Source organism: Bolinopsis microptera, chromosome 6, assembly GCF_026151205.1.
Source record: "Bolinopsis microptera isolate Bmic1 chromosome 6, MBARI_Bmic_1.0, whole genome shotgun sequence".
Classification (NCBI taxonomy): Eukaryota; Metazoa; Ctenophora; class Tentaculata; order Lobata; family Bolinopsidae; genus Bolinopsis; species Bolinopsis microptera.
This window is the reverse complement of record NC_087077.1, coordinates 6,697,465-6,718,379: the sequence shown is the minus strand read 5'-3', so window position 1 is coordinate 6,718,379 and position 20,915 is coordinate 6,697,465. Positions and strand designations below refer to the sequence as shown.

At 38.8% G+C, this 20,915-nt stretch overlaps 1 protein-coding gene across 1 annotated transcript in view; it reads left to right on the top strand.

Moving 5' to 3' along the window:
* Nucleotides 1-20,915, top strand: part of LOC134816726 (arginine and glutamate-rich protein 1-A-like) — a 1,122,901-nt gene that overhangs the window by 616,103 nt on the left and 485,883 nt on the right. The gene's annotated exons all lie outside the window — the stretch shown is intronic.

Below are 20,915 nucleotides of genomic sequence, written 5' to 3'. Positions count from 1 at the left end.
ATTGTCCATAGATTCAAAAGTATAAAAGATACAGCCATTTCCGACCACAGGTCTTGAAACGAATTGTTTACACTTTAGTTTACATTGTATAAACAAATTATTTGACGTCATGAACACCCCTTGATGACGTCATCAAGTTAACCGTTTTTAAAACTTGATTTTTGACAAAGTAATAACTTTAAAAAATGATTTTACACCATTAAAAAGTAATTGTATTCAAAATCTGAGGAAATTTTCATCTTAGATAATTGTTCAAGCATTCTGAAAATCTACCGGAAAGTTTTTCTAGCTTGCTCCTTCATAAAGATATTCGTCATTGAAGTTTGTGCTTTTTTGAAGAATTATTTTATACAAACGTCAATTTTGCGATTTAGTATTCTCTGGTGTTGGGCCATGCCTTGGGTTGTGGAGCTCAGTTCTGCTTCCTATAGGTATAAATTGTGCATTAGGCTAGTTTTAAAGTTAAAAATCGAAAAGTTGCACACGTGGGGACACGCCCAAATTGATAGAAAATTGCTAAAATCACTGAAAATTGCTGTTTTTGTCATTTTCTGTCAACTTTAGAGTGCCGTTGTGATTACAGTTCTTTTTGAAATACTTTGAAACTTTGCATGCTTATCAAGCTATATATAAAACACCATCATGCACAAATTTACGGCGATTCAATATTGGATGCGCACGCAACGTCCGCTCAAAGTTTGCACGTGCGAAAGGTGAGAATTTTGCTCATTCGTGATTTCCAACAAATTCTGCTTTGCCACGACAGTTTAATGTCATTATAAATGAATTTAATGCCAACTTGAATGAGTATTAAGTGGCATATTCAGTCAGTGATCGACTGATATGCTTACCTAAACACAAGGAAATGTTTTTAAAGGAAAAATTTCGAAATTGTTGAAACTTCCTCCTTATTAATGAAGATATCAGTTTATATTTCGACTTTATAAAGTACCCTGACATTATAATCAAAAAGAGATGATATTTGACCAAAACCCATAATCATGGGTAGAGTGGACCGCTGCCAGTGTCTCTCTTTCCCAAACAAAAGGAAATGATATTAATTTGATTGACCGTTCTCAAATGCAAAATGATACCGAGAATGAAATCGGTCGCTCGCTTTTCCCATTCATTTACAATTGTAATAGATTAAGAAGAACTACCCAAAGGCAGCTGTACTCGGCAATAAAGATTCAATAAACTTCAGCTAATTCAATAAGTAATAACTACCACCCTTACCCCGAAATACTAGGTATCGACCCGAACGCAACCCAAAGAGATTTTTACAGCATCTGATTGATGTACCTAATCAATCGAAACCTATTACAATTCGTAAGCCGTGAATGAATGGGAAAAGCGAGCGACCGATTTCATTCTCGGTATCATTTTGCATTTGAGAACGGTCAATCAAATTAATATCATTTCCTTTTGCTTGGGAAAGAGAGACACTGGCAGCGGTCCACTCTACCCATGATTATGGGTTTTGGTCAAATTTTGCAATCTGAAATAACGTGATTTTATCTCATCCGGAGAACAGTAATTGATAAAATTATGACCACTTTATTAAGTTATAAATAACAATATGTACTAAATATCATATATCCCATATCCTATAATATATGTGTTTATGTTAAATAACTAAATGGCATACTTGAAATTTAGACAGAAAACACGTTATCACGAGCTTACGAGAGAATCAGCAAGTTGGCTTATTTGTAAATTAAAGTTATTGTTACTTTGTTAAACCAAAGCTTGTTGTTATTAGTCACCTGGTTGTGTTCCGTAGTAATCAGATGCTGTGTCGTATATTAAACTGCTGAACTCTATCTTTGTCACGTCTCTGTTCCAGTTTGTGCTCCACCTACTGTCAGTACACGTTGATTGAGAGAGCAGTATGTTGAGCACCTCTACCTCGTTACAGTGTATCACTAGTCTAACACCTGCAGTTCTGGTTATACGCCACACCTTCTTCGTGGGAGAGGGGGGATTAACAGGGAAGTTAGTCATGGCTGTGCTGCAGTATCTGAGGTAGTATTTTAGAGTAGTTGTGAAGTAGAGCTGGACTAATCCTGCAATCTCTCCCCCAGCAGAGTAGAAGACCACTCTCACCCCATCGTAACTCCCCAGCTCACTATTAGTTTGAATTTCTAAAGGTGTCGAATCAAGATCCCACTCTATCATCACCTCACGTTCGACTGGTAACCAACCTGTTAATTGTATGTTTAACTCACGACTACTGAGCAACGATTAATGAATATCATGAATTTAAAGAAGAGGTTTTCTAGCAAAAGTGTAAAGGAATTGTATGAATGTCGCCCATAGTTTATTCTCAGAATTTAAGGGCCCGACCATACTATGACTGTTGTCACCATGACTGTTGTCATGGTACGGTCAGATGTAATCAGTAATGACCATATGTACGTAGTGTGTTTATAGGGCGTGCCAAGGATACGTGACAACTCCTCAGGCACTCGGCTTTTCAAAAGCCGTACCTAGCTGATAATCCGTGCCTGACGTGACTGCAGGCACAGTCTATTCAGTACTCGTGCCAACTGTCATGGATAACGTGACGTCACGATTACCTAATAAGGTCAATATTTTGCGTGATATGGACATTTGCAGTGCAGAGTGCAAAGATAGTATCTGTCTATAGTACAGACAGATCCGTCTAAAAAAATCGATCTATTGACAGAAGAAGCTTCCAAAGGATTTATGACGTTTTTAGGTTCAATTTTAAGTTTCATTCGGGTGGCCAACTTTTCCAAAATTGTCCACGTGTCTTAAAGCCACTTTTTGCCACTTTTGCCACTTTTTACCTCCTTTCTTGTTTGTCAAATATCTTCAGCTGTGAACATCGTAGAAGGATACGAATTAAGAGAGGGTAATTATCATATCGACGAGAAAAACTTTTGTAAGACAAATGTTCATGTCAGACAATTAGATAATTGGATAGTTACAATTAGCAAGTAACCAAAAATCATTAAAATGTTTATTGGCTCAAAATGATCGGAATTTCTTGAAACACTGGGAAAAGTAGGTAGTTTTTGAAAAAACTTTCGAAAATTTAAAATTTGTTCCGCCAAAAGTTTTTTACAATAGAAGTTCTAATGAAAGCATCAAATCATGGTTTGGTGGCCGAACTGCATCCGACCGAATTGGTCCCCTCTGGGAACCAGATTGGTCCCCACTGGGAATCGAACCCCAGTCGTCCGTGTGGGAAGTAAATGTATTAAAACCACTAAACCACCCGGCCGACGTGACAGCACTCACATTTTACTATTTTCATCCCAATTATCATAGTATGTTTAGAGATCGAGCCTAAAATCATGGCACAGTGTGTTAAGAGGCCGTGCCTTTACTCGCGACAACAGTCATAGTATGGCTCTTACTTCCTTTTCCCATAGGTAGTATACAAATTTGCGAAATTTGTGACTAAAATTATGGTATTACCAAAATGTTTGTAACCAAATTTATTGTGAACCAAATTTATTGACCTTAAGGTATACTTTTATGCGATACATCGCATAAATATCATTATGGTAAACTTTTAATCAGTATATTATGTAATCATTTGATTTAACCTGTTATCCGGTTTACAGGAACCATATAATTCAAATTTTTCCCGATTACTTCATTTCCCGATTACTTCGCTGCCTGTTAGGTGCCTTGCCGTCACTCGGTAGGTATGCGACCAGCTTTGTAAAACATTTTTCTTACAACGACATATTATGCTATCTTTTATAATCCAATATTTTAGAACTTTACACCTTGTTGTATTTGCGGAAGATCAAAGCATACAGACTGTTACAATGCTGAAAAACTGCAAACTTTTTTCCCTAGAGCGTTAATTGTATTGACGGAGGTCACTAGTATCAAGATCTTAGTTTTAAGTTATATTTAAACAAAACACTTATTTAACAATAGATGTATCTCCAATCAGATAATGTAACTACACAAGCCACGGGCTTGATGAGGGGACCTTAGAAAAAGTTTTTTTCTCGTGCAAATCCTTTCATTACATTAATCGTATAAACCGCTTTAGTGAAATCCGCAAAGTTGTATTTCATTCGCGCGCCGAGATATCCAGCCAAAACAATTTGAACCTGTGACGTCAATTATGTGAGTTGCTCTGATCCGCGCATATAGAAATACAGGTAAAATGAGCGTGCGGGCCGACTAAATTACTAATTAAGAATAAATTAACAATTTACGATACTAACGAGCCTATAACCAATGGAGAGGAGACTTTTTATGACCGGTTGAAAACAGAAAAAAGAATTATCACCCTACGATAACCATGAGATACACCTGGAATAAGATTGAAGTCACACAGAAAGGCATGTAAATTATGTATATTTATAGCTCCCAACGTAACACCTAGCAACTCCCTGTTTCGTACCACAGTTGATATATCAACATGTCATATCAACACAACACGGTCCTAATAAAAATGGATCGGGTAGGTATGAAATGCATGTCTTCATTCCAGTTGGACAAGCACCAAGCTTTAAGTTCTAACTCACTATGTGACACTACTTATAACGTAAGCAATATTTGCAACTATTACACCAAGCAATATTATACCAAGCTTAGCAGACGAACACATCCACATTCGTTACGCTTTACACTCAAGTCACAGCAAACTAAAACGGTAAATTATAAATGAGTGTATAACTAAAGGCCGGTTCACGCGCAGTGTCAAACCGCACGTGCGTACTCAGATAGGACTAGAGGCGCCAAGGGCCAGCTAGTAAAATGTCTTCTACTACATCATGCATTCTTTTTATGTGTGTCCATATCGGGTTTCAAACAAGTCAAAACAAAATAGCAGTTTGTGGTTTAGTTAGCGGATGCTACTTATCTTAGCTATTTATAACACACATAACCCCGGCATGCGCAGGGATTATATTTCAATTTTTCCCGCGACGCGCGGGAAAATTTATAATAATTTCGAGTGCGAAGCACGAGGTATTATTGATTATTATGAAAATAACCCCGACGTGCTTTAGCACGAGGGGTTATTTTAATATAACTTAAGCGTGCCGGTGTTATGTGTTATAAACCCCTCCGGGTTAGTGCTAGGACCAACAAATATGACGTTTTACTCTTAATTCTAGCTATATGAGATCAGTATGGAAAATATGAAATGGAATTGGGGACTACCAAATAAATACAACTAAGGTACTATGACATTTGAAATTGGCGTTATATCTAAACATTATTCCTCAGTCAGAACGTCCCAGAAAACCTTACCGGCTGCTGGGCTTGCTAGAGGTTATAGATTCTCAACAGCACGTTTGGCGTCGCGCGTCACGTCAAGTTTACCTTTCGCACGCTGCATTGAGCCTAGTAGTCATGACAACGACATTTCTTTGCAAAGTTTAAAAGCTGTGATCTTTTATTTAGCCCAAAATCAAACTTTTCGGTTTAATTCAGAATCTACGTTGTCTCAAATTTGGCTCCTGGGGAGCTAACTTTAAATTTACGAGACGGAAATTTTGTTGAAAACCGGAAGGTTCTATCTATTTTACTTTTGGAGATATACCCCAGCCGGTAGGGTTTCCTGGGGTAGAATGAATATCGATAAGGGGCGTCGAGTTAAGCCTGGCAAGCGATAAAAGGTGGAGCTAATAATGATATCGTGTCATGAAGTTCATCAAAGTAGACGACTATAATAGTTATTAATACATGGCTTATATCAAACACGACAAAATTAACCGGACAAATGTAACCGTCGAGACAAGTTCTGGAACTGGTCCAATTAATGTAAAAGTTTAAGTAATGTAAGCAGTGTGCTGGAGTTTTGCCAGCGCGCCTGCAATTAGACCGATACGTAGATCAAGTGTATTTATAGTTCTTACGTTAAGCCATAGGTCACGTGACATTTTTTACCAATGCGCGTCAAAGTAGTTAGTCACGTGATACACGTCATCAAAACACGTGACAGTGCGCGGTTGAAATTCTCATGGAATATCAAAACAAAACAAATTTTGTTGAGCCAAATTAGCGGGGCGGGATTATAGAAGCTGTGCCGGGGTTATTTATTCAGCGGGAAAAAAACTAACAGCGGGAGCCGGGATTATCAGAATCTATTTAGCGGGAGCCGGGATTATCAGAATCCTATTTTAACCCTGAGGGGTTTATAAATAGAAATACCTACTACAACTACAAGAAAGCCTTTCTGAGTTACATTTAACTATTATTGTTAAAGAGAATTATTCGTAACTTAGACTAATTCAGTGCAACCAAAGATACCGCTCTCGCAAACGCCAAAGGTAACACGACGTAATTAAAACAGAACAGAACTAAATGTTGACACGAGCAAAGGGTACGCGCGCACGTTGGTCTTCACACATAAGTGACGTCACAGCCCAAAATTGCTATCAGCCAATAGGAGCGCGGATTCCCACTCTCGATTCCTTGCTAGCAGTCCGGTTAATTTAGTACCTTTAGTGGGTCTCATTTAATCATTAGCTCTAATTAAAGAACCTCTCAGATTTTCACCGCTCCGTTCATTTGTATAGCTTTATTATTTTTATCTTTTTACTACACTTACTAACACGTGCACATTACAAAGGAGCAATAGTTTGCGGAGGCATTCTAGAACGGTATATATTTTAGCTTTCAGTTTCTGTTTCATTATCTTAAAATTTATTCCGCTTTTAGTTTTATTCCCACTCTCGATTCCTTGCTAGCAGTCCGGTTAATTTAGTACCTTTAGTGGGTCTCATTTAATCATTAGCTCTAATTAAAGAACCTCTCACCCTCTCAGATTTTCACCGCTCCGTTCATTTGTATAGCTTTATTATTTTTATCTTTTTACTACACTTACTAACACGTGCACATTACAAAGGAGCAATAGTTTGCGGAGGCATTCTAGAACGGTATATATTTTAGCTTTCAGTTTCTGTTTCATTATCTTAAAATTTATTCCGCTTTTAGTTTTATTCCCACTCTCGATTCCTTGCTAGCAGTCCGGTTAATTTAGTACCTTTAGTGGGTCTCATTTAATCATTAGCTCTAATTAAAGAACCTCTCAGATTTTCACCGCTCCGTTCATTTGTATAGCTTTATTATTTTTATCTTTTTACTACACTTACTAACACGTGCACATTACAAAGGAGCAATAGTTTGCGGAGGCATTCTAGAACGGTATATATTTTAGCTTTCAGTTTCTGTTTCATTATCTTAAAATTTATTCCGCTTTTAGTTTTATTCCCACTCTCGATTCCTTGCTAGCAGTCCGGTTAATTTAGTACCTTTAGTGGGTCTCATTTAATCATTGACATTAGCTCTAATTAAAGAACCTCTCAGATTTTCACCGCTCCGTTCATTTGTATAGCTTTATTATTTTTATCTTTTTACTACACTTACTAACACGTGCACATTACAAAGGAGCAATAGTTTGCGGAGGCATTCTAGAACGGTATATATTTTAGCTTTCAGTTTCTGTTTCATTATCTTAAAATTTATCCCGCTTTTAGTTTTATTCCCACTCTCGATTCCTTGCTAGCAGTCCGGTTAATTTAGTACCTTTAGTGGGTCTCATTTAATCATTAGCTCTAATTAAAGAACCTCTCACCCTCTCAGATTTTCACCGCTCCGTTCATTTGTATTTTGTATAGCTTTATTATTTTTATCTTTTTACTACACTTACTAACACGTGCACATTACAAAGGAGCAATAGTTTGCGGAGGCATTCTAGAACGGTATATATTTTAGCTTTCAGTTTCTGTTTCATTATCTTAAAATTTATTCCGCTTTTAGTTTTATTCCCACTCTCGATTCCTTGCTAGCAGTCCGGTTAATTTAGTACCTTTAGTGGGTCTCATTTAATCATTAGCTCTAATTAAAGAACCTCTCAGATTTTCACCGCTCCGTTCATTTGTATAGCTTTATTATTTTTATCTTTTTACTACACTTACTAACACGTGCACATTACAAAGGAGCAATAGTTTGCGGAGGCATTCTAGAACGGTATATATTTTAGCTTTCAGTTTCTGTTTCATTATCTTAAAATTTATTCCGCTTTTAGTTTTATTCCCACTCTCGATTCCTTGCTAGCAGTCCGGTTAATTTAGTACCTTTAGTGGGTCTCATTTAATCATTAGCTCTAATTAAAGAACCTCTCACCCTCTCAGATTTTCACCGCTCCGTTCATTTGTATAGCTTTATTATTTTTATCTTTTTACTACACTTACTAACACGTGCACATTACAAAGGAGCAATAGTTTGCGGAGGCATTCTAGAACGGTATATATTTTAGCTTTCAGTTTCTGTTTCATTATCTTAAAATTTATTCCGCTTTTAGTTTTATTCCCACTCTCGATTCCTTGCTAGCAGTCCGGTTAATTTAGTACCTTTAGTGGGTCTCATTTAATCATTAGCTCTAATTAAAGAACCTCTCAGATTTTCACCGCTCCGTTCATTTGTATAGCTTTATTATTTTTATCTTTTTACTACACTTACTAACACGTGCACATTACAAAGGAGCAATAGTTTGCGGAGGCATTCTAGAACGGTATATATTTTAGCTTTCAGTTTCTGTTTCATTATCTTAAAATTTATTCCGCTTTTAGTTTTATTCCCACTCTCGATTCCTTGCTAGCAGTCCGGTTAATTTAGTACCTTTAGTGGGTCTCATTTAATCATTAGCTCTAATTAAAGAACCTCTCACCCTCTCAGATTTTCACCGCTCCGTTCATTTGTATAGCTTTATTATTTTTATCTTTTTACTACACTTATTAACACGTGCACATTACAAAGGAGCAATAGTTTGCGGAGGCATTATAGAACGGTATATATTTTAGCTTTCAGTTTCTGTTTCATTATCTTAAAATTTATTCCGCTTTTAGTTTTATTCCCACTCTCGATTCCTTGCTAGCAGTCCGGTTAATTTAGTACCTTTAGTGGGTCTCATTTAATCATTAGCTCTAATTAAAGAACCTCTCACCCTCTCAGAAAACTCCGTTTGGAGATATTCCTTATTACGCTCTAAGTTATTAATTTTCCTTGTGTTTGAATCCTTTCACTTTTTAACTGTTTAAGTTTTTAGTCTTTGTTATTTTCGGCCGATTTCTGCACTTTTACACTGGGTCATCATTCATAATTTCTGGGATTGAGACGACTTATATGAGCATTTAAGGAAGAGTTTGCTTGTCTGACTTACTTCATTAGACACTTCTGGTCAAGAACTGAACAAGAACCACATTCGAAGACTGGAACATCTGAATGACTCTGCAACCCAGGAATCAACTACTCAGTTATCATCGCTCAATAATCGGTTTGGTATCGACGTTACATACTTTATTATTATTTTTTTTTAAAAGCTGATTTTAGAAACCAGGGAATTAAAGTTACTGTCCCAAGGCTAACATTAAATCGCTGATTTTATTTATATATATCACTTTTTTTGTTCTTTCTTTTCCTTCAAAACATTCCAGTACATTGTGCAGAAAGTTGGAGATGAAGCCGTAGTACGTACATGTAGCATTGCACTGGATTGAACTTGCAGAGTGTGGTTTTTTCCAGTCTGCGCCGTGTGCTTATACAAATATACGCGGCGCAGATAGACTGGAGGAGATTGCACTGTGTAGGCTCTGGTGTAATGTGATATGTATGTACTACGGCTTTACAAATTTTGGAAGCATGTAGGGATATATTTCTGATACCAATCGTATATACTAAAAATACTCTAGCACAATTGTAACTGCAGTTTTACAGAACTCTAAATGCTTAATGAACACTCTTGCAGGTACCACCCGTATTCACACTCAGACCTGAGTTTAGTCATTTTCCAATACGAGATTGGGGACGGGTTCTATAAACAAACAAACAAACAAACAATAGGAGCGCGGCGTGATATTGCACGAATTATCGATTTCACAGTCCGGCGTACTTTTTGATTCTACACACTTTCACAGGACTTAAACGCGAATATTTGGAAGTAAATTCTAAGGTCCCCCTCATCCTTTAAGTCTATGATATGTAGGCTGAGACATCTAGAAAATGCCGTTTTGAGTATAAGTTGTTAACTCAGAGTCAGACCCCTGTTTGTTTCAGCTGTTAGATTTAGCATGAAGCAAACAGAGGAGTGAATTACCGAGAATTAAACAATTTGAACTTATTGTAGTGACACCAGATGGATTTTCAATGTTATCATTTAGGTCTTGATTCTTTTCTGTTTGATCCCTGTCACCCTGTGGTCAATTCAAGGATAATACTTTCGACACTTGCACTTCTACTGAATAAACTTCACCTCATTGGACAATTTGCAGGCAGTGAAACTGAATGAATGGGGAAAACAAGCGACCGATTACATTCCCGGTATCATTTTGCATACATTTGAGACCAGTAACTTAAATTGATCTAATTCCTTTGTGTCTGGAAAAAGGAGATACGGTCGATGGTCCAATCTACCCAATTTTTGGTTTTGGTGAAAAATGTTTAATACTATAATTATCTCATTTCACCGGGTATAAATGATACTATTTCTATTTTCTATAACGATAAATTATTGATTTATTTTTGATCAATGATAAGTAAAATAGCAGCTTGTATTCAATAATTAATGAAATCTTATTAGCGGATTTAGGTATATAATTATTGTATATATTATTGTATGTATAAATTCTTGAGTAAACATTAACCAGTAAACAAAGCTGGTTCCCAATCAGCTCATGCATGCACATGTCACGTAGCTTACCACAGAGAGATAGCGAGATGATTTGTAGGAATATTAACTTCGTTTGAAGATTCTGCATGTCTGCCATTCTACATTGTTAGAAAAATCGATGTTTAACTTTAAACGAAATATCAACAACTGAAGATTGAGGAAAGTACATAATACAAGTTTACTAATTAACTCGCCAGAGTGCTATCACGTGAATTAAATGAATTTGTGTAATGTGTATTTGCAGCGGTTTTATAAACCCTAATCCTATCTAGTAACCATGACCCCGAAGCTGATCACTATGACCGTAATTCGTGTTTTACAAGCCTGTCGTGTGACTAAAACAGTTTTTGCCGATTATAACTTCTTGGGCAAGCGTTTCAACCCTATACATTTATAGCAACCCTATATATTTATAGCAGGTAATTCGGAATCAGCGTCCAAAATACATCGAACGAAGCTTATATTATTTTTACATACTTTCATGGCCGGGCTCTTTCCTAAACGTTTCAAATATCATCGGCGAGTGATAAAGTGATAACTAGCAGAAAGCCCATGCTCTACATCATTCTGCCCTCCTCTAAAGACTAAATAAGCGGGTCTACAATCACCATCTTGCGATTAATTTTGCGATTAAATAATTTTAATCTTATACCTTTCTAGAGGCAAACATCATATTATATGATACTAAAAAACCCGTGGTCACAGGGAGGAAGCTAATAGTATTTTTGTTTGTAAGTTTAAATAGAGTCAAAAAATATCCTACTCAACCGAAGATAAGCCGATTAAAAGGGTGACCGACAACTGAACCCAATTAAACCTAGTTCCCACGCAGTTAAGGGGGGGTTCACCCTGATTTTTTTGTGAAACTTGGTTTCGAGATAGCAGTTGACCAACAAACTAGGACCGGTGACCGAACTTTTGAGGGGAACCCCGACCCCAACCGCCAAACGGTGCCCGCGGGGCAGCCACGCCCATATTTGGTTCAAATTAGGCCCAATTTAGCCAAATACCCTGGACATGCCCAAAACCCAGATTTCATGTGCTCTTCTTGTAGCTAGTGGTCCTTTGAACAAGTATATGAATTTTCATCAAGATTGGGCAAAAAATGACTGAGTTATGAGCCAAAAACCATATGACCATATTTGGGCATACGCACCAAATTTGATCGATTTTGGCCCATAAATTGGTCAAATATCAATATTTTTGAATGAAACCAACTTTATATGAAAGGTAAGCTTATACTACACATTCTCTATGATTATCAGCTCAGTATCTACCTAACTGTGGATTCTGTATTCAAATAATCACAAAAAATGAACTACATCGTCCATATCTCAGTTCGCGATATTTGCAAAACTGATTTCGCTCAAAACAATAGAACTCAATAGGGTTTCAATATTTTTACATGAAATTTTCAGAAATTTCGACCTTATCTCTTGTATTGAAATTTTGAGTTAGGCCTTTATAAAAATTTGGCGGCCAAATTCTGAGAAATGCCTGGCAAATTTTGGAACTGAGATATGGACGATTTAGTTCATTTTTTGTGATTATTTGAACACAGAATCCACAGTTAGGTAGATACTGAGCTGACAATCATAGAGAATGTGCTGACCTTTCATATAAAGTTGGTTTCATTCAAAAATATTGATATTTGACTAATTTATGGGCCAAAATCGATCAAATTTGGTGCGTATGCCCAAATATGGTCATATGGTTTTTTGGCTCATAACTCAGTCATTTTTTGCCCAATCTTGATGAAAATTCATACACTTGTTCAGGGGACCTCTAGCTACAAGTAGAGCACATAAAATCTGGGTTTTGGGCATGTTCAGGGTATTTGGCTAAATTGGGCCTAATTTGAACCAAATATGGGCGTGGCTGCCCCGCGGGCACCGTTTGGCGGTTGGGGTCGGGGTTCCCCTCAAAAGTTCGGTCACCGGTCCTAGTTTGTTGGTCAACTGCTATCTCGAAACCAAGTTTTACAAAAAAATTAGGGTGAACCCCCCCCTTAACAGGCACCCAATTAGCCTAATTGGGTGACCAATCAGCTTAAATCCCAAAACGACAACTGAACCCAGGTCATATCACAACTGCACCGAAATCGAAAATACGACAACTGAACCCAACAAACGGATTTTCAGGTTCTCCTTCTTCGCAGGAGACTTCGGTCATTATCAGTATCACTATAAGTATAGGATAGATCATGACCACTGTAATTCAAGAATTCAGAGCATTGGAGCCCTGTGCTTACCCCGGTAAAATATTAATAAGTGGAGAAAAACGTTAAACTTCGTTTTCTCCGCATTTGGTGAATCGTTTTGTTGCTTGTATGAAGACGATAATCCCTGGTAATGAGAACTTATCCACTATGTCTGTCACACTAAGGGGTCGTTTCCGAATGATTACGCTAGTGTAATTTTGACACAATAGGTATGTGTAAAACTGATGACGGAGGGGGAGGTGAAATGTTCCAAAAATGATTACGTAATATGTGAACGACCCCTAAGGTAGAACAAGTCAAAGTATCCTCCTCGTTGGTAAGACCACTTCGGGCACTAGCCAATAGAGTGGTTCAGGTTACTTTGCTCAGATTACTTGGCTCAGATCTCGTGTATTTTAATGCTTTGGGAGGACCTGCCATGGTTCAGATCTCGAGTCTTGGGTCGGAGATATGATGTTTGGCCTGAAAATTTGCTGGATTTTGTTTTTAAATTTGTAATAAAATGGTTCCTGCCGCCAGCCGCAAGCTATAAAATAACAACAACTGTTGAGCCACCAAGACCACAAGGGCATACTATGACCATTGCTTCTCTAATCCTGCATACAGATCATTTTTCAACAGGCTATTCGCTACTACAATATTATTAGTTGAGGTAAGCCCACTTACTTAAAAAGGGTTAGATCCCCAGTTGACTTGGCCATGTTATGAGGCCGGGTGAATGGGGCGAATATGTTGCAGGTCTTTGCCTGGGGTCAATATTACCAAGCTGTCAAAATATCATTAGTGAACTAGTAGCTCACTACTCACAAAGACAAGTTAGCCGTGTCATTACAGCTGCCCCAATACCATTAGTGAACTAGTAGCTCACTGCTTACTTGCCCAGTAAAGGACGTGTGACGGGTCGGGGTAACCGACAACTGAACCCAATTTACACAATAGCTATGTGTAAAACTGATTACGGAGGGGGGGGGGGGGGGGGGGTAAAAATGTTCCAGAAAATGATTACGTAATATGTGAACGACCCCTAAGGTAGAATAAGTCAAAGTATCCTCGTTGGTAAGACCACTTCGGCCACTAGCCAATAAAGTGGTTCAGGTTACTTTGCTCAGATTACTTGGCTCAGATCTCGTGTACTCTAATGCTTTGGGAGGACCTGCCATGGTTCAGATCTTGAGTCTTGGGTCGGATCTCGATGCTTGAGGAGCAGTGGATCGTATCCTTTTTGGCACGCTTCGTGAACACGTAAGCTTGTTAGATCAGATCTCGCGATCTATCTCCGGTGACCGACAACTAGGAACCTCTCATTTCGGCCTCCCACAGGTATCACATCACATGGCCCAATCAGTGACGTATCATTTGTGATGTGATCCATATTATAACCATCCTAACAGCCGGACAACCAAGAACCTGGGTAGGGTTCACATGACAGTTTAGTAAGTAGCTGTGTATTATGAAGTATATTAAGAAGTGTTTGAGCTCTCGGTATGTGTTCACATTACGGACGTGAGCCGGGTCGGAAAGGGGCTGGTTCTCGTATCCAAGGATGTGAGCCGAGCATGCAATGGGAGTGATATGAGACATACAATCACAAGTGCGAGAGTTGATCAGCTGTTAATATACAACCCCACTTCTGGTATATATACTGAAACGTGAACATGAAGAGTATCGGTTTCAATTCAACATGCCTGCTTTCTCCAAATTCATCTAAGGACAGAGAGGATCTCAACAGCTGGTGGACACGGACGGGTACATCTACTCCAGAAAGAAGGCTAAAGATACAGCCATCCACTCTGCTTGGCGATGCCGGAAGCACAACCCTCCTACCAAGTCTCCCAATCATGCCTACCTCAACCTGTCAGATAACTCTTTATCCCTTGGCTCCAAACTCCACAACCAGGATTAGAAGGAAAACTTCCAATGACCAGTTGTTCCAGATCTGTTCCAAATACTCGGATTGCTCTAGCAAGGTTGACTATCTGTTTGAGATTGCCAAATACTTTGGCCATGAGATTGATATTGAATAATGTATTCTGTATGTAATTATTATGTTGGGTTTGAACTATCATTATCTTGACAAAAATCTTTGTCTTAATTAGGGAGGGCTTTATTGGATCGGGGAAACCAAATTTAGGAGAAGGCGAGGCTAGGTTCGGTTGTTCTCCTAACGTTGCTATTTCTTTTATCAAAGGGTCAGTTTGAATTGCAACCTCGCACATTTGGTGTGTTACAAACGCGTGGATATCTTTAATTTGTTCCCTTGTTTCATCGCAGAAGACACTATTGTAGTAGCTCCCCATGTCTTCCACCGATTTCTTCATGATGTCAATGAGTGCAGAAATATATACAGCACAGCTGTGAAATCGGTGGACACCTGAATGTTTAAAGTATCTCCAGAGGTTCCTAGTTGTCGGGGATATGTCATGATTGGTTCCTAGTTGTCGGAGCTGATTGGATTTCCCAAGCTTGCATGTTAATTAGTTAACTAGGTAAAATTGAAAGGTTCCTAGTTGTCCGTCAGCCTCTATCTCAACAGACTTCGTCCTACCAGTACCACCTGCCAGACTTCACTGAGATAGGAGAACTTCGTCCTCTTTGACGGCGTGACTGACGATGGATCCAGAATGATTCTCTACTCCTCGGAACCTCAAAATCCTCAGAGACAACCCTAACTGGATTGTCGATGGAGCGTTCTATGTCTACCCTAGGATATTCCGACAGAGTTACTCCATCCACGCTGTCATCGATAAGAAGTGCATCCCTTTGGTGTACGCTCTACTTTCTGACAAGACGGAGAATACGTATATATTTTTGTTGAATATTAGAACTAGAAACCAGGCAGCAGCTAAACTAGAGCGGTATTTGGAAACCTGTTTATCTGTTAGTGTTAGTTATTTCTAACTGACGATTGGGTTCAGTTGTCGTTTCAAAGTTAATTAGGTAGACTGATTGGGTTTAAGATTATTTTCCCAAGCTACCCTGTCTAGAAAAAGTCCAAATTGGGTTCAGTTGTCCGGTAGCCCCCTAACCCTAACGAGAAATTAGACTAACTTCCTTATACGGTCATATCACGTGATCGAGACAGTTTTTCGCCAATATCTCGTCAGAGGAGCATTTTAACCCTATGTCATGGTGGGTGATTTGGAATCAGCGTCCGAAAATACGTCGATCGAAGTTGGTTTCAACTGTCGGGGGCCCTTTTAGAACAATCTCGAAGATCGACTGTAGAGTGATTTAGCACGCTCGACGTGGCTATGGACGGGATGGTATTCAATGTGATCATTTGCATTTTGCGGCGAGGTGGTGCAGTGGGGAAAAAGAGAAAACACATTTTACAAATGCTTTGAATTGGCTTGCTTAAAAGTTGAAGACTGACAGCTCATAAAAACCGTACTCAATGCCAAATTCCGATGAGTGGTAAAGCTTCTAGAATTTGCTATCACAAAACAGAGCGACCAGTGGGCCTAATGGCATCATCCTGCTCGCTGCGTCTTTGGTATTCATTCTCAAAGTTATCACTTGACTGAACTAATCCTGTTAAAACAAAGTGTTAGCCGGCCAGCCAATCGTTTTCCAGGACTCTAAATCTTGTCACGCGACAGCATAATACAAACCACAAGATCCTGTTATATAACTAGCTAGTGTACCTGAATAATTCATTGGGATTACTATTCCTCTATTCGTACATGCTCTATGCTTCAGACTGAGCGGTCTGACAAGCAGTGTAACTCATTGTCCTGGTAGCCCTGTCCCTCAAAATACAGAAGAACGGCGAGCGTGCTAAATCACTCTACAGTCGATCTTCGAGATTGTTCTAAAAGGGCCCCCACAGTTGAAACCAACTTCAATCGATGTATTTTCGGACGCTGATTCCGAATCACCCCCTATGACATAGGGTTAAAATGCTCCCCTGACGAGATATTGGCGAAAAACTGTCTCGAATCACTCTCGATCACGTGATATGACCGTATAAGGAAGTTAGTCCAATTTCTCGTTAGGGTTAGGGTTTCAGCATATGCTTTTATTAAGGATTGGGTTAGGGTTAGGGTTGGGATCAGATTAGAGGGTTAGGGTTTCGAATAGTCGTTCAGGACCAGCTAGAGAACGAGTAGAAAAAGTCACGTGACAGTCGAGTGTAGAGTGATTAATCATCATCCGAAGAACGGCGATCAAAGGAGTTTTGGGAGGACTGAGGAGTTTGAATCAAAATTAGGATAATTTTGATAATTTGGGGCGTCGAGAATATCTCAAGCCGAAGGTTGTTATAACGGTTAGTCCGTGTTATTGGCCTTTATGAGCTTCAGTAGTCTGTATTATGCTCCATAATATGGAGCATACTATGGAGTCCATATTCATGAACACTACATTGTTGAATTCCTGGCTCTTCTTACACCTTGGCGCATGATTTCGATTAAATGGTCTCTCTGGGCAGATGCCAAAAAGTCAAAGGGTATTCCCTCAACACACAAATAGGAAGCAGTAGCTCAGTAGCAAGCTCAGTGAATCTCGGTTGAAAGTGACAAAATCCTCTTTTAAGCTTTTACTACACGAAAATGTGCCAGGATTTTCCAGTTGTGGAACACAACAACTACAAAAAAATTGAGAATAATCTTGTGCGAGGGTAGGGACCCAGATGTCGTTTCTAACCCAAATAAACTTTAATTAGGAGGCTTCTCATCAGTAGCCGCACCTCCTTACTCCTTTACTCGGTTTCTGAACTGGAATTCTATGGGCTTCCAGGCGGCCAGACCGAGTATTACCATCCCATCCTTCTAGAGTTCATCACAAGTAGCACCCACCTTGAAGATATTTAACACCCAGACACACCCCATTGGCGAACAAACTTTGGATATAATAATATATCGCCGCGAGGACGCGGGCGATATAAATTTCCGCCCGCTAGGCTGCGTGGATATCTCTAATTGTACTTTTTTTTTTTTTTTGTAATTTGTAAAGTTCGTAGATTCCTCTACAGGGTCATCGAATAGTTCGACCGCCCTTGTTTTACAGTACACTACATTGTAGATGTTCTGAAGGAGTATCCTAAGATACTTGATCTTTTGGCACAGGCACCCCTCCTCATTTAACCCTCAATCAAGTTTCCTATCATTCGGCTGAGTCTACCGAGGAGATCGCATAGATCCAATGAATCCTTAGCTACTCCCTAGACTGGGTGATACTGGGATTCGAACCCTTAACCTTCTGTACAGAAGGCGGAAGCTCTAACCACTAGGCCACTCTACTATAATTCAAAAAATTATTTCTGCTGTCTGTCTGTCTGTACGACCGCCCACGTGCAAATTAGACGAGAAATAGGAAGTTGCGTAGTAAGTTAGTAACCATGGTAACGAGGATTGTTACACGCACGTGCACGTGCAATGATTGTTTTAACGTCATTTTGATCGGTTTTGTTGATATTACGCTGTGTTTAGTACAAGCAACATTTAAATCGGCTGTATCTTCGGTTGTGACGGATGTTTTTTAATGCGATAAAAACTGACTACAAAATAATACTATTAGTATTAGCTTTCTCCCTGTGACCACGGGTTTTCTAGTCTCTACTATAATTCAAAGAATTATTTCTGTATAATATATGCTGTTCGACCGCCTACGTGCAAATTAGATGAAAAATATGAACTTTCGCAGTTACCATGGTAACGAGGGTTATTTCACGCACGTGCACGTGCAATGATTATTTTAACGTCATTTTGCTTAATTTTGTTGATATTACGCTGTGTTTAGTACGAGCAACATTTAAATTGGCTGTATTTTCGGTTGTGTAGAATATTTTTTGACGCGATTTAAACTTACTAACAAAAATTACTATTAGCTTCCTTCCTATGACCACGGGTTTTCTACTTTTCTAGTTATATATATAGGATCAACGTCAGGCTCTGGGTAATTTTCTAAAAAATCTATTCTTAAGGCTGTGTCAAGGAACAAAGCAAAGATTAATGCTTAAAATTTAATTCTTTTGATTCGATTTTTGGTATTTATTAAACAGGTGATAACTGATTATCGATCACCAACCAGTACCAGGGGTCAGGTAAGGGCCTAAAAGACAAAAATGGTAATCATAGAAATCAGGCAGCAGCTGCAATTCTCAATATTATGGTGGTATTATGATCGTTACAGCCCCATACATTAGTCAGTTCCTGAGTTAATTTTCTAAAAAACTTATCCTTAGTGTCAACGAAGATAGCAAAAACTAAAGCTCAAAAATAAATGCTTTTTTCCCCCCGATTTTTCGGTATTTATTAAACTGATTATCGATCAGCAGACCGTAGTAAAGGTCAGGTAAGGGGCAACAACTCAGTGGGTTGAAATGGTAACCATAGAAATCAAGCAGCAGCTGCACTGCAGTTATTCTCAGTCTCATGGTGGTCATTATATTATTACAGTTCACTAGTCCATACTTTAGTATCCTCTTAAATACTATACTATAAAGAAAAAGTGCTCCTTCATCATAAACCAAAATTCAGGGTTTTGGTAGAACCAGATAAAAAAGGATTCCACGGTGTAATGTGTTAGTACAGGAATACACTCTTATATTAGCACTATCAGACTTCGAGAAAGTACCTCATCAAGATTAATCATCTGTACCAAGATAGCTCAGGCCGATTTTGGATGTCAACTTTTATATGCAAAAAGGGATGCAAAATTAACCAATTATAGTGATATACTATTTTTCTAATGTACAAAATAAGTCAAAGAATGTGAAAATCGGACGTAAAATGTGGAAATTTAATTATAATTAAATTGAAATGGCGAGAAATAAACAATGCATCTGTATTCTGCAGAACAGCATATTAGAAAGCAGTTAATAACTGAACTAGTAACACAACTGCTACTACTATTAACTAGTAACACAACTGTTACTAGGTACTATTAACTATAGTAACACAACTGCTACTACTATTAACTAGTAACACAACTGCTACTTCTATTAACTAGTAACACAACTGCTACTATTATTAACTAGTAACACAACTGCTACCACTATTAACTAGTAACACAACTGCTACTACTATTAATTAGTAACACAACTGCTACTACTATTAACTAGTAACACAACTGCTACTACTATTAACGCAGCTGCAGTTCAGGGACGTAGCCAGGATTTTTCTTTGAGGGGGGCTGTCGGCGAGCGAAGCGAGCCGACGCGTCCAATGAAGCTGCGCAGCGAGCGAAGCGAGCAAGCTGTGGCAGGGGTCTGGGGGCGCAGCCCCCAGCGGGGTCCAGGGGCGGAGCCCCTTGGCGGGGGCTAGGGGGGCGCAGCCCCACGGAAATTTTTTGCGAAACAGGGTGTTTTAGACGACATTTGGCATTAAAGAAATTTGTAGGACAGCAATAAACTGGGATTGAAAAGAATCAAGTACTCACGTAAATTTGGTAACTTCACAACAGCAATCTGCATTCTCCAATCAAAATTTACGACTTACTCAGGCCTCATCGTCTTAAGATTTTTACATTTCCTACGGTCTAGGGGACACTATTGACTATAATTATAGAAGTCTTCTAGAATGTTTGCTTGGATTTAATGACATATATTTACTCATCCACAGATCAAATCTTTGACTGACTGCAGTCATAAACACAGCCCAGTTACCAGGCGACCATGGGGACTAGGGGGCTTATCTTTTTCTGGGGTTCGATTTTTTCCGGGGGGGCTGCCGCCCCCCTAGCCCCCCCTGGCTACGTGCCTGCTGCAGTTGTATAATTGTAAATGTACTAATCACACGACAGCCCACAGTTGATTGATATTAATGTATGCCCGCAAACTTGTAAGTATGGTTATTTAAAAGTATGATTTCTGAATCAATTGCTATGCTAGTAAAATTACTGAAGGTGTATAATTAATCTAACTAAAACATGATAACCCATTACAGTCGATCCTCTCTGTACCGTGCCTCTCTGTACCGTGCCTCTCTATACCGTGCCTCTCTATACCGTGCCTCTCTATACCGTGCCTCTCTATACCGTGCCTCTCTATACCGTGCCTCTCTATACCGTGCCTCTCTATAC